Genomic DNA, 15,100 nt, shown 5'->3' with positions numbered 1-15,100 from the left:
CTTGTCGCAAAGAGCCGCGGTCACCTGGGAATGCGGTTTCCCTCCCCAGTCTGAAGACCTGTGTGATTTCAATATCGTCTTACATCAAGCCTCTGTGAATGAGGCGTGGCCACAATGCAGGGGTCACAAGGGTAGAAATAACATGGGAGGAATCGGCTCTTGGAGTGCTCCAGATCAAGACAACTCCAGACCAAATCACACTTATGTAATCTTACTTCCCCAGTACACTAATGTGGTGTCTATTCCCTTTCACAATAGAACATGTTCCCATGCACACAAATATAGTGTCTGTTCCCTCACACACTAATATGATGCCTGTTCCCTCACACGTTAAGGTAGTGTCTGTTCCCTCACACACTAATATGGTGCCTGTTCCCTCACACATTAAGGTAGTGGCTGTTCCCTCACACACCAATATATTTTGTTTTCTCACACACTAGAGTAGTGCCTATTCCCTCACACAATAGAGCCTGTTCCCACACACATGAATGTAGTCCCTGATCCCCCTGCACTTTGCTACAGTGTCAGTTCTCTCTCACATACGTTGCATTGTTGAGGGGATAAGGGTATGCGGTGTGGAGGCCACGTTAAAACAAGCTGCCAAATGCTTACAATCGCCCCTGCTCAGTCAAGGCTTTCCTTTCAGTCTAATAGAGAAACCAGACACAGAGGCTAAATGATGTGTGCACTGACTGAGAAGGTGGATCACGTATAGTATGGTAACTTCATTAGGTGTAGAACATTGGGGCTTAAAATGTATTTCATATTCATTAAATTTTACTATTACACAGTTTATACAATATGAAATGTTTTTAACATTGTCAATATATAAGTCCTTCAAAGGCAGCAAATACACATTCTCTCTCTATCTCTCTCTTTCTCTCTCTCTCTGTCTCTCTCTCTCTCTCTCTCACACACACACACACTCACACATGCATGTCACACAGCAACAGGGAGGACAGGTGGGCTTGTGACAATGCCCTGTTATGGGAGTGTTATGGGAGTGTCAGAGCGCACTGCTCTGTATGACACCAGTGTAAACCCTTGTGTGCTCCCTGTTGGCTTGCTCTGGAGGGCTGCCTGTACGTCATATAGAGGGGGGAGGTGGGAGCAGACGCACACGCTCTCAGATGTTATGACTGTGTGATGAGGGCCATTGAGGTGACACTGTGCCAAGGCCACAGGGCTGTCTTGTTAAGGGAATACCAGAGGAAGGTGGTGGAAAGCAGCTATTTCCAAACGCCTCTGATCCAAACAGACAGTTTCACTCAGCACACTCAAAATGAAATGAATAGCGGTGTGGGCTGAAGGCTCGCCGACCCCCCCAGGGAGCCAGCTCCTAAGGCCCCCGCCACGCTCAGCGATGAGGGAATTTCAGTACAGCGTTCCCGTCCCCATCCCCTGGGAGAGGTACCTGCTGCTGCACTACAGTACAAACGCAGAGCCATCTCCACTGTGTGGGCTACTCATCCTCTTATGGTGTAACTAATGGGACACAATTATGCAACACCCACCCATCCACCCACACATATGCACATATATACACACACAGACACACACACATATACGTGTGTATCTGTGTGTGTGTGTGTGTGTGAAAAAAATGGTTTATTATATATGTATTTTTTATTTTTTATTTATTGCTTTCCAGATAAAAGGAGTGAGGGAGGGTCAGACAGAGCTGTAAATTCTGTAAGCCACACAGAATACTGGGGTGCTGGCTAAGGTATCAGAGGCAGAAATCCCCTCTTTTAAAACATAATTAAAGGCAATTGAAGGTCGGGACAGTGATGGATGGCGCACCCATGGTTGAGAAGTTGGGGGTAGAGGAACCAGACCCCCCGCGCTGCCTCCGAACCCTCCGCGCTGCAGCCTAATCAAAGCAGAGCCACTCACCAAAGTGCCTTCAGAAGGCCTCGGCTCACTTTTATTGCGTTGCTTTGCTGACACGCAAGATTGACAGAAGGTGTGTGATATACTACGGCTGGGAAACACCCTTTGGGAAAACACCCTGTATCAACGCAGGAACAGCTATGATTAAATTGCATTGAAATCAAAGAGCACAAGCCAGAATTAGGGGTGGTGTGGACAGACATTGACTGATAGCACATTGCCTTGTTTTCTCCAGGACCACAGCTTGTCTGGAATTAATGTAAAGTTGTACCGAAAACAGCAAACTTTTTTATCTGCTGCCAATTTGTAAGCCGATAAAATGACTTCAAACAGACACGTGCAACCACACACGCTCCCATACACGTACTGCACATGAGCACGCACACACACACGTACACACACACACACGCACACACATGCACTGATGCACAATCAGACCTGACACTCACAAATACACCAAGCCCATTGGCAGGAGAAGCCAGGAGGCCATTTCAGCACTCTCTCATTGTTTCCAAAGTGACTCTGCATGCTTGGCCGCTATCTTTGGCAACAGCAGCCACAGGTAGCCGGCCAGTGAACGCACATCAACAACAAACTATCTCATTCAAAGTCCCGTCCATAACCCTCAGTGCTGCCACAGTTCCGCACATGGCTAACCTCACATCTTCAGAGTGCCAGGGCGACAGCTGAGAGGGAACAACAAAGCAGTTTAAACACTGGACTGCAGAGAGCAGGAAGCTGATGCAACACTGACGAGAGAATGCCCAAATAAAAACCAAAGTGTCCAAAGGCTAAGTTACAGTTTTGATAAGACAGATATTTCAAAATCTTGATGGGTGCCTCTTTATCCCACAGCTGTTTGGAGCAGAATGCCATTTCTGAGAAGGCCAAAAGAGAGCACATTCCTGGATTCAGGGCCGGGTGATGTGTCACTTCTCACAGCTGTTGTCCATTTGTGTGTGACTTTCTCTTTCTCTCTTTCTCCATCTCTCTCTCCATCTTTCTCTCTCTCTCTCTCTCTCCATATCTGTATCTCACTTTCTCTTTTTAGAATAACAGAATAGCCCTACCATCTATGGAAACACAGTGGAGTAACAGTGGAAAATGTGCTCTTTCGTACCTTGGCATTTCTGCGAGGAAAAAAAAGTGACGCAAATTATGTTCGGACAATGTATTTATACTTCAGTCTAAACATTGCATAACATGATCACGAGGCTCTGAATTTGACCATAGCTGAGTGAAGGTTCGGCTGTCACCCCTCTGCACGGAGGTCACTCGGGTCTCATTAGGAATTACAGAGCTGAAGGAGCGAGTGATGGGTTTTGAGAGACCCGCCCTTTGAGCAGCTCAGGACATTCCCCCAACTGGACAGTCCCAAGAGAGTTTAGAAGAGCGCTGCACTGTGTGGATGCCGGAAAAATGATTACGTTTGAAAAAAAAAAAACCTGTGCCACTCAAGGAACGAGAGAGGGCCTGGGCCTCTAGGGCAAAAGGGTACTGGGGCTCTGCACGAGGGATAAGGAGGCCTCAGAGACATCTCCTAAATGGGATCTCCATACAAGGAGCCATGGGACTGCGGGGGCCTGGATGGGAATGATAAATGGAGAGAGCGAAATAAGAGATAGGCCAGTGAAATACTCCTTGCTACGGTGTGGAGGAAGTCAGCTTCCCCAATTCTCTTCTATTTCTGTCTCCTCTCTTTTCCTCTCCTCCCTTCAGCTTTCAGGCAAACTGGGGGTTCATGAACACTCATTCACCTGTATTATCCATTGGGAGAAAGTCAAACCGTTCTTGCCCGCAGCCAATCAGAGGCCGGAATTCAGCTCCTCATAAAATTGTGCTGACTTTACCCAGAGGGCCGGAAGGCTGATTGCTGACGGCAGTGAACCGTTTAACACAAACACTTAGGGCCTGTTCGGGAAGCTCTCTTTCCCAGAGCAGGGGGGAAGGAAAGAGCAGGGGGGGCCGAACGGACCAAATAAAGCGGCAGTCATTTCTTTCCCGCAAACCCCCCACCCCCGTCAGCGGAACGGCGTGTTTGCGTTACGGTGTTTAAGCTGCCGTTCCGAGATCCGCACCACGGGGCACGGTGGTCGGGGCGGAATGCGGCCGCGCAGTCACGTAGGGAAATGAAAAGCAAACTGGAAACCGTGACGCATCCGGTGGCGCGCCAGCAGGGCTGCTGATGCCCCTGTCCTCGAACCCGCAGCCCCTGCGCCTCCAGGGAGGTGCGGGACAGGCTGGATTAGACGCGGGCCCTCCTCAATGGGGCACGGGGAAAACAATGTGCGCGCGTCAGCACTTCACAAAGACAGGCGTGCATTCCAGAGTCCTGGATACAGGAGGGAACCGTGCCATTGTCATTACAAGAGAAGGAGGCGGAGGTGGCTGGGGTGGCGGGGGTGGCGAGGTGGGGGGATTCAGCTTGCGAGCCACAGTGATGAAGATTTTACGGGTACAAGGCCAACGTAAAAGTGCTTTATTACCTGTTCTGTGGCCCTCCTGTGCATTGGGAGTCATTGTCAAAACAAACAGTGATGACCATAATACCAGCACTACAAAAACAGTGTGTGTGTTGTCAAACAAATAGGCCAACATGAAATATGAACGAACGATGTTCCACATTGTTCACAACAAATCAACCACAGCCTACCAGCAGAGCGCAGATGACTGAAGCACCCTACCTTGCTGGCTCAATAAATTAATTACTCGCTTGACAAAATGACAACTTGCTGGCTTGATGCACTGTGTCTATTTCATATTGTCCTTGAGAACAAGTTCTCTGAAGACTTAGGTTCATAAAAAACACATACCCCCCTGAAGTCAGTCTCCCATGTATTAGTAGACCTGCCAGAGACTGGAACTGTAATGACACACTGCAAGTCCAAACTCTACTCTTTACAACAGACTGACAGCACATGCAAGCACTCCTCACAACAACCGCAACCCCTGCACCCTCCCATAGCAACCCACAAAAAGACAACACCCCTGTCCCTCAGCTAACAAAGAAATGCCACTCCTTCCCATCACAACTCACAAAAAAGACCACACCCCTAGCTATCAGCTCACAAAGCAACACCAACCCCTCCCATCACAACTCACAAAAAAGACCACACCCCTAGCTATCAGCTCACAAAGCAACACCAACCCCTCCCATCACAACTCACAAAAAGGCCACTCCCAATTTCCCAAACCCCACAGCTCACACATCTAAGCCACTCCCCCCTCCATCACAATCCACAGCAAGCCTGCTTTATTTGAGTTTGATTAGTCTTCTGCAAGGGCCCAGGACCTCCACACAGTGAGCTTTAATGTCTGTTGCTGACTTATTTGCATTTCAGTCAGGAAGGTCGCTGGTTCAAACCCCCGATGGGACGGGCTCTGTATTAGACCCAGAGCACTGGGAGTTTCCAGCTTCAGAGAGGGACCCTTGAGAGACTGTCAAAGAGGAGGCTTCAAATGGGATCTAAATAGGCTAATTAAAGCTACAGCGTGCCGGCTAAATGAACGTGCACAGAACCACAAAGAGGATCTAATCAGACTAATTAAACCTATTGAACTGTCTGTCATGTTGTAATTGCATTTTTAATTGGAATTGAAATGAAATGAAATGTATTATTTATTTGTACGTTACCATTGTTTTATCATTTCATAAAATATGGGTTAATTTTGTTGTTACTGTCTGTTCTATTTATGTTATTATTATGTTTATCTCATCCAATCAGCTGTTTTTATCTTTGACGTTGCTACAGAATACTACTGTATCCTTTCCTCCTGTAATACATTTAATTATTATTTGTGAATCACCTCTGTGATATGGGCTGCAAAGTACCCTGTAGCAAAGGCCACAACACTAAGTGAAATTTCAGTTTGACCGAAGATGAGGAGGGTGATGGACACGTTTGGACACGGCGAAGGAGATGGTGAGCTCTTCACAGCTGGAGAAACAGAATAGCTCTGCTACCGATACCCACAAGGCCGAGAAGCAAGCCAGCCTGAGCATGACCCCATTATAACACTACTGACCACAGAGCTCTGGCACCCTGTTTATACAAGCCATAAATGTTAAGAGTGGAGAGCAAGACACGCAGCAGACCTTTTTTAGACTGCGCTAGCGGACGGAACCCTCGCAGATTCCAGGCCGCTCAGAGTTACAAAGCATGGCTGACATCATGGCTTCAGTCACACTGTGGGAGGATTGCCTTAGAGGGAGACCTGACGAAAAATTCAGAGGAAATCACTCTGAAATCTGCCCACAGGCCTCTTCCGCCATTCCGCCCCTTGCTCGTTGGTAGTGAGCCCATTCACAACAAATGAAAACCATTTTTATTTCCCGCTTTAACACCCTCTGTTCACCACTTGTGAAAACAGGGCTTTACAGTCCCCTAATGGACAAGTCAACAAAGGGGATGCTGTCAGCTCGCAGACTGATACTGAAAGAAGCCCTTTTTTACCTCAACAAGCACTGCATAGTCACAAAGCCGTGCTTTCATTTTTCTCAAGTATATTAGTCCATTGCATAACGTAATGACGTTAACAGTTCCCGTGTTACTTCTCATACATGTAACATATACAATACCACACAGAGTTCTGTAGTGTACTGGTGTGCAGCACAGCACGATATATATACATGTGCACCTTTGGGCCCATTGCAATGTTTATAAGACCTGGTCAATGATGTGATCAGTGAAAGGTGTACCCCACGAAGAGCACATGGTGTTCTTGCCATCACTATGATGAAGCTGGTGGCACTTGAAGATGTGGGTGGAGCTCGTCTACATTGAGGGGGTGTGGCCTTGTAAGATAATGGACGTGTCCTTGTGATGGGTTTGTGTGGAGGAGGATTGGACTTTCTCTGCACTGTGACGAACCTCGGACACTTCCATTAAATAACTGTGAGTGGGGGGAAAGCACTGCATGTTATTGTATAATAAGCAACTCTCTGGCTGTGGTAGGGCTGCTCTAGTAACAAGATAACAGTTACAGCTCCCATTACTGACAATCAAATTAAAGCCAAGGAACTAAGGCAAAAAAAGAACAGGAGTGTATACATGACATACACGAGGCATCGTAGCTGAAAAGTGTCAGAAGCACACACCAGCATATACATATGAAGAACACACATGCACTCATACACACATGCATGCACGCACAATGATCACACATTTGAATCTGTTAGTTGAAACAGAATAGCCAAATTAAAACACAGCTTTAAAAAAAATCAAGCCACAAGACGAGAGGGGAGGAAGCTGGAGGCCTTCTAGAATTCTTCAAGGAAGTTATTCAAGGAAGTTTTAGAAAAACTGTCGCCTGGAATTTGCTTTATTGTCCAATCTCCGCCTCAGCAGTACAGCCCCCCCCCCCCCCCCCCCCCATTTAGCCTGTCTCCAGAATGCCTCACTGCCCACCTCCTCCATAAAAATTCACTGCATTCTTCTTTGTTGTCTTGCCTTTTTTCTGCATCCTCGCCCAGTCTTGCCTCCCCTGGTTGTTCACTGTGTGGAAGTCCCCTCTCAGCACCCTAGGGTTTTGGGGCTCCCAGCTCCATCCATTAGAGTAGGACTCTCTCTGAGATTAGATGTGGTGATTGTAGCGTATTGGGTTACTTCAGACCCTGGGGTGCTGCTGATTTCAGTTTCTGCGGAATCAAGGCTGTAGTTCCAGAGAACTTCCAGTCACAGCGTGGGAGGCTCTCCACCACTTTGCGCATAATCTCCTCCAAACGGTAATCATTTACTTCAGCAGGTAACTGCTTTTCCCTGTTACTGTAATAGTTATGTCTAGCACATATACTGTACACATACAGCACTATTAACACTCTTCCAGAGAGCGAAACAAATTGTGAAAGACAACTTTTCCTTTCATGCTTATTAAAACTAAGTAATACTTTTTTCTTCAAGAACTAGGTCTTTGAGGAAGGGATGGCATAACTGCTTTTACTGTGTACCAGGCATCATACGCTTACATGTCATATTCTATTAGTTACAAGCTGTCTGAGGATGCGGGCCTTAAAAATGCAGCTCTGAATGGCCTTGTGTCAGTGATATTCCTGTGTGAACAGTCCCATGAGCTGCACTGTACTGATGCGCATTAGCTAATTCACAAGGACATCTGAGAGCCATTAGACACAATAGTTAATGACTTTTCTATGTCAGGTAATGCAGTGCAAAAATCAGGGCCAGATTTAAATACCCACTGCTTCTGCATATTCCTTCCTTCTATCTCTCTCTCTCTTTTTCTCTCTCATCTTTCCTACTTCTGACTTTATCTCTGTATGCACTGCAAGGCATACCGCACATGCATGAAAGCAACGTAGGTGCTTAAAGAGATTTAAGGTCACACTGGTAAATGAGGAGTAAGAGGCTTCAGGTGAAGTTTTTACATGCTGCATAATTGGGCAACACTGGTCAGTTTTATCTCTGACCAGAGAAGGCACTGATATAATCACTCTGAAGAGGGGGAGTAGACAGTTTAATGGGAGCCGCTGAGATTTGTATTTTAACCCAACCCCCAACGATACCCCTACAGGTGGGTCAGATGGAGGGATGATAAAATGGGCAGCAGTGTCAAAATCTGACAGCTCCCACTAAGCGGCAGCCGGCTGTGTGACCGCGTCCCCCCCGAGGGTGTTTATTCTCACTCGGAGATGAGAAAAGGATACTTTCCAATCACCCTGACAGGCAGGCCTTCACTGGTCCCCAAGGCCCTCGTCCCCACAATGCAAGGACGGCTCACAGCTTTGTCATTCCTCCCTCCCTCGTGTGAATGTATGCATGCGTGTGTGGTTTGGGATGAAGAACGAGCTGATCTCTGTTGTGGTGAGGGGGGTGGGTGGGGGTCAGCACAGTTCAGAGACAGAAGGAGAGAAAGGAATCTTCACTTTGCTTCACTGTGTCAGTGAGTGAGCGTTGAGGTGTGTATGTATAGTGCCGGTACGTATGGCTGTCTGTGTGGTGTATCGGGTCAAAAAAAAGTGTAGGTCCGTCTCTTAGGTTCGCTCCTTTTTTTAATGAAGGTTGTTAGAGGTCAAAGCACGGTTCTGCAGAGAGGAAATGCATCTGTGCTGCGCAGACAGGCTTCTGAGCATTGTGTGTTGCAACTTATTAGGTCCTCAGTCACACTGCTTCAATCTGTCCACGGTGTGACATCAATTGCAGTAAGTGATTCATTGGATAATTAAACGCTTCTCTGGGGCAGGGGGGACACATTTGCTTTGGCCCTGGCCGCGACAGGGAGCCTGCAGGTCACCTGCACCCCCGCCCCCCCACCTCCGCTCAATCAGCGACAAAGATCAACTCACTCTCCGATCCAGCCTCGTTAAGGGACGGCGCGATCTGCCGTCACGTTCGAGCAAAGCCAAACACGCCAGCCTGCTCCGACACATCTCCAGGTAATCCGTCACTGCCCTCCCCCAGCTCTGCAAACCTCGTAATCCCATCAGCAATCACATTCTGCGGACAGGCAATCAATCGCAGGCGTCCCGCTCGCACTCCCTCTTTTTAATCACCGAGGGAGAGCTCGCCAGGATGTCCGCCCCTCCACGCCCCGCCCCGACGTCCCAACATGGTTAATGAGCCGGGCTCTGGATAGGGGCGCGGCGGACACACGGCACGGTAGACAAAGGCGCCCTCTGTTCGCCTCCATGGCCACGGGTCAGCGTTCTTTTCACACATCCCAATCAAGAGCCTCTCCAAAAAAAGGGCCGCTCCAGAAAAGCCCTCATCCGCAAATAAGGCCGCACATACCTGCGATGCTTTTTCCTCCACGCGGCCAACAGATAACAAAAGAGCAACAATACGACACTAATGCCGCCCGCCGCAGGCTTAAAGCAGAGCAAGCACAGGTCCTGCTACGCTCTGAAGCTTTCCCCTCGCTCTCTCTCACTCCCGTCTCCAAGGCGGCCATTACGGGGTGCATTCCTGAGGGGTTCGGGAACGGCGTGCACTCTTCCCCGCAGGTACCAATACTGGATCAACTCGTTTTCCTGAGACTCAAAGACCACCGATCACAGCTGCCGCTCTCATTTTTGCTGCAGAGATTAACATATCTCTGCGTGCAAATTATTAAGATCACTCTGCCAGCACCCCTCTCTCCTACCCCACCTGTCCATCCCTCCACACACCCTCCCTATTTTTCCATCCCCTTACACAGCCTGTCCCCTATCCTCAAAACACCTTGCCCAGTGTCCCCCGCACACAACCTGCCACATACTTTCCACACACCTTCCCCAGCAGAGTCAGATCTAATTTCTCTACATGCACCCATAACACTGGTTTCATCACAGCACATTAGGAGAGTCGGTGCATACTGTGCCTTTTAATCTAAGGTTTGATATGGCTGCCAAACAGAGCTATCTACAATATATTACCTACTACCAGAGAAATGCAAACCACAACACGCAAACACGCAAATCCCAAGTCAAACAAACCGCCATGATATTTTAGTAATTTGATCAGATACAACTGCAAAAAAGCTGCATAATAACATACGAATACAGTATCATCCCCAGTGTTATTGCTGTTGTAGGGGAATCTGATAAGCCCTTAAAGTCTTGTCTCATTCCTGCTCTATATGCCCAATCCCTGCCCCGCCCCCCACTCTACATGGAAGGGTTCACCTTCACTCAGATTCTGTTACCCCTGGCAGCAGCTGGGAGACTGACAGCGTTAAGCGCCTGTGTGTGTGGGGGGGAAAGGTGGGGGTGGGGGGGTTATCACAGCAAAACCAAATTAGAAATGAAGCACAGCGCACTACCTCCACCCCCTATACCCCTCCACTTCCCCCATGGGAGCAGTGCAATTAACAGGCTTTGCGGGCTGAGTCTCTCAGCCGGCTAAAAGCCATCTCCTCGCTGAAGAGGATATGCCATGCAGAACAGGCCCGGCCGCAGGCTGATTACCTCTGGCAGGGATTCCACAGGCGTGGGAGCCGTCGGAGGAGGGGCCGGGAGGGGGGCGGGGAGGGGGAGAGGGGGGCGGCAGCCAGCATGTGGAGCGCAGGCGGTGCGTGGCAGGCAGGGGCAAACGGGACCACCTCGTCTCTCCTCTGGTGTTCCGGGAGAACGAGGAAACTGTGGGCACCAGCACGAGACCCACACCTGGGTGCTCTGTTCCAGCCGGCGCCTCCCTGTTTCAGATCCACAGAGTAATTACACTGCATCGATTAGCGCGGTGGACAGAAGTGACGGCGCACTTGAATAAAGAATTAATGAACAATCGTTATACAAGCCCAGATCTCAGAGACCCGCAGCTTGCTTCATCTGCTGTCAGTAATCCAGGGAAGACCGACTGGGATTTGCATGTTAAGGCATGGCAGAGAGATTGCAGGTGAATGTGTAATGGGGAGGAAAAGCATTCTGCTGCAGAGAATCTCTAAATTCTCACTAAATGACATTCCAGACTTACAGTGTGAACATGGTGCCAGTAGGTCCTCTGTGGGGCAGGTTGGATGCACAACATCTAGACGCAGCAGCTGCATAAATACATGCTAGATAGAAGCATCTGTAACCCTGTCTCAGCTCTAAATGTGTGGACAACCTTAATGCATGTGGGTTTAAACCAGCCCGTGGGCTAGAACAGGCGACCCAGCAGCTCAGTGCCCCTGAGTGTGACAGCCCTGGAGCTCAAACCCGCAGCCCCGCTGGTGACCCAGGCGGGGGGCATGACAGGTGGAATGTGCTCACCAGCGCGTCACAGGGGCCCCGTCTCGTTATCTCTTTGGCGCATGCCGCAGATGCCAAATCCGTTTCCACTAAGCCCGGGAATCCTGGTAAGCGCACCCCCTGGGAACAGAGGGGCTTGGGGGGTGGGTGGGTGGGGGTTTTGTTTCCCCCCCAATCCGGCTGTAAGGCCTCAGTAATTTCATTTCCACTCCTCCAAGTTCAAGGTGATGGAGCCCCCCCAACCCCCACTCCCCGCCCCCAGTTCAGCTCTGCCCGTGCCACTGAGACAGTGACCTGACATCCCCCCAGAGTGAAAAATAAATGCACAATTACAGCACTGCTGGCTGGCTTGCTGGTGATGGACAGCTCCCCGCATTATGGAAAAGAAGGAAAAGAGGCAGGGATAAAAAAAAAAAGCCCTTGAATGTGTCCAAGACAACCAGGGGAGCCGCCGGCACGGGGATCCAGCATGCCAAGGTGGTTTAATTTCTCACCCACTGCTTTCCAGGATTATAAATCTGTGTCAAAGTAATTTGCCATTGTGCGTGACGCTCAACTGCGCTCCAACAGACTGGATCTTTCTGTGAGATTTGAGAGTAAAAAGATCCATTAAAATCGGTGCTACGCCTCTGTGAAAGTACTCACCCTCATGTTGAATTTATTTGATGCTAAGAAGATGAAGACAGATGTATACTCTCTCACCACAATTTACATTGAATAAAGATGGTAAGAACCAATGTTTTGTCTCGAGTAATGCCTTTGTTGATCAGCAGATCTGCACTTTATTAACCCAGAGTCTTTATCCATCAAATTTGATATAAAAGCCAGAATTAAAAAGCTGTGTCCCATTGCAATCAGTTTTACTAGTTTGGAATGTTTTCAGAAAATCCTTTATAAGAACATCACCAGAAGCCAAGAGACTAGCTTTGTTAACGTCTCCCTGAGAGAGGTAATGTAAGCATTACATGCATACATTACCTACATGTAATGCTGAAAAACTAAAACATGTAAAACTAAAACATAAAACATTTATTTACAAAAAAAGTTTAAACAAGGAGGTAATGCAATAGTTATGAGTAAAAACCATGTAATACATATTATGTAACTCATAATTTGATTTAGGCTGGCTGTCAGAGGCCACCACTCAAATCTACAGAAAACAGCACTTCCAGATGGTATACTGCAAAGAGAGAATCAAAGAATAAAGACTCCATGCGTTGACAACTGCTCACACACAGCAATATACAAAAATGCACACATGCAACACGCACACCAACATGTACACAAACACACACTCACACATACATTCACACACAAACATGCTCGCACATACATACAAACACACAAACACGCAGACACACTCCACATACAAACAAACACAGACATTCAGGTGCACAGGCACACAAGTGTACACACACACACACACACACACACACAAACAACCACAAAATATATTCAAACACAGGTATGTACACACAGACACACACACACACACACACACACAAACATATATTCAAACACAGGTACACAGGTATACACACACACAGAAGCACACCAAAAGGCACACATCTAACGGTACACACACACACAGTCAGCTATGTTTATAGAGAACGCTGTTGTGAATTTTGATTCAGTAAAGCCACTCAAAGCAAATGCGATGGAGTCCTTGAATTCTAACAAATGGCCTCTTCTCTTCAGTGGCCTCTGCAGTCTCATTATAAAGTACAGTGGAGAGGCTGATTACACTTATTCTCCATATAGACACCCACTCTCAACATACAACAGTTGCAGCAGTTATTGTGGTTTTAGTTTAGATTAAATGAAATAAATCCAATGAACAAATGTTTGCATAGCAAGATTCGAAAGGATAACATGTGCCGTGCTTTAGGGAATCATACAATGACGGTTATCGCTTTTCAATTGCCTGGCAAAAAAAAGCCCCATGAAATGTTGATGATGACATCCTTTTCCTTTTTACAAGATGGAGAAAGAGACTTTTTACTCTTTCACCAGCCCCCCTCCCTCCAGCAATCACAAAGTCAATATTTCAGAGGCACAACAGCACAGATTAAATATTTCAAACAAAGAAAACTGACATCACTGTTCACTCAGGGAAGCCTTTTCCCTCGGTCAGCTGCGAAAGGTTCCCACTAAGCCCAGATCATAAAGACTCAATGTCTCCACAAAGCTCTCCACCAGTGGCCATGTGAGCCTCAAACTTGCCTTTATACATCTTTTCACAGAGGCCAAGGAGAGATGTGACACAGGAACTGGAACTCATGACAGCAGAAACGGGGAGAGGAACACTTGGGAAGTGCTGATGGCTGATAGATTTCATATGAGGAGCTGACAGAGAGACCAGTCAACAATTGCTGTTTACATCTAAAACCAGAGCTAATGCTAAATGAATCAGATGGCTTCAATGTGTACAACCAATAGTGTATGCTGTAGACGGATCTGGCATAAAAGACTAAAAATGTATCTCTCTGGGTACAACCTTTTTTTTTTTAAATCTTCACTTGACAAAATAAATACTCTGTTGGATTCTGTAAATGCAAAACTGGTCTTGTCCTAGAGTATAGAAAAAATGTTGAATCCTGTGGTAGCTAGACTAGGTCACAGGGTGGAAGTAAAATAAAATTCAGAAACCAGCCTAAAACATCACTTTCTCTGCTCTGACAACACGTTTACTCCACAACGCTTCCAGCTCAGGTACAGGCAGTGCCACTGCAAGCAAGGACTTCAACCAAAACATCAGCCACCGATACACCCGCTGAGAGGAAAAAGAGAAGCAAGAGCAGCCAGGCTCCCTCACCTTTGCACTCTCTCCCTGTGTCTTCAGCACTCTGCCCCCCTCTCTCCGACAGGTGCCATGGCTCTTTCCGGAGAACGCTGTCTGTTGGCAGTCACAAACGGCAGCTCTGCCTGCTTCTCGTCACGGGAAGGATAACAGATAAAGATCTGGCAGAGGTGGTGGGTGTTGGGGGGGGGGGGTAGAGCAGGCGTGTCTGATACTGGAACACCCGTGTAAGTGTGACTCCCGAATTTCTGAATTCCAGGTCCCAATGTGAAAGATCAGTGTCCTCTCTCTCTGTCTCTCTCTCTCACTTTCCACTTTCTTTCTCTGGCTCTTCAAGGCTGCTGCGTAGGGGGAAGAACAGGGTTTCTGAGTGGTGGGACAGCTCACAGAAGCAGCTTTTCAACCAGAGCGACTCACTCTCTGACTGTCTCTCCCTCCCTCTCCCTCTCTCTCTGGCTCTCTCTTTTTCTCTCAAACTGCACAGTGCTCTCTCCCCCCTCCCTCTCTCACGGCCCCTCCCTCCTCAGCAGTAGGCTACAACGGGTGGAGACTGTCCAGAGGTGACTCTCTCACTCTCTCTCTCTCTCCCTCTCTCTCTCTCTACACCCAATCTGTTTCCCTCACTCTCTCTCACTCTCTATCATTTTAATCTAGCCCTGTTCAGCCAGCCCTGCCTCTCCCATTGCCCATCAGTACAGTAGAGAGCACAGTGCGTTCCCTGTTCATCGGTTCTGTTCTGTTCTGGT

At 48.0% G+C, this 15,100-nt stretch overlaps 1 protein-coding gene across 1 annotated transcript in view; it reads right to left on the bottom strand.

Moving 5' to 3' along the window:
* The window catches only part of sema3b (sema domain, immunoglobulin domain (Ig), short basic domain, secreted, (semaphorin) 3B), a 40,955-nt gene extending 26,497 nt beyond the window's left edge, over nucleotides 1–14,458 (bottom strand). The window contains exon 1 of the mRNA XM_036532515.1: nucleotides 14,370–14,458. The gene's annotated coding sequence lies outside the window, so the exon portion shown is untranslated. The remainder of the gene's footprint in view (nucleotides 1–14,369) is intronic.
* Nucleotides 14,459–15,100: the final 642 nt, after the last annotated feature.

Source organism: Megalops cyprinoides, chromosome 7 (genome assembly GCF_013368585.1).
Source record: "Megalops cyprinoides isolate fMegCyp1 chromosome 7, fMegCyp1.pri, whole genome shotgun sequence".
Lineage (NCBI taxonomy): Eukaryota > Metazoa > Chordata > Actinopteri > Elopiformes > Megalopidae > Megalops > Megalops cyprinoides.
The sequence above is the reverse complement of the archived record's forward strand: the minus strand, read 5'-3'. Positions and strand labels throughout refer to the sequence as shown.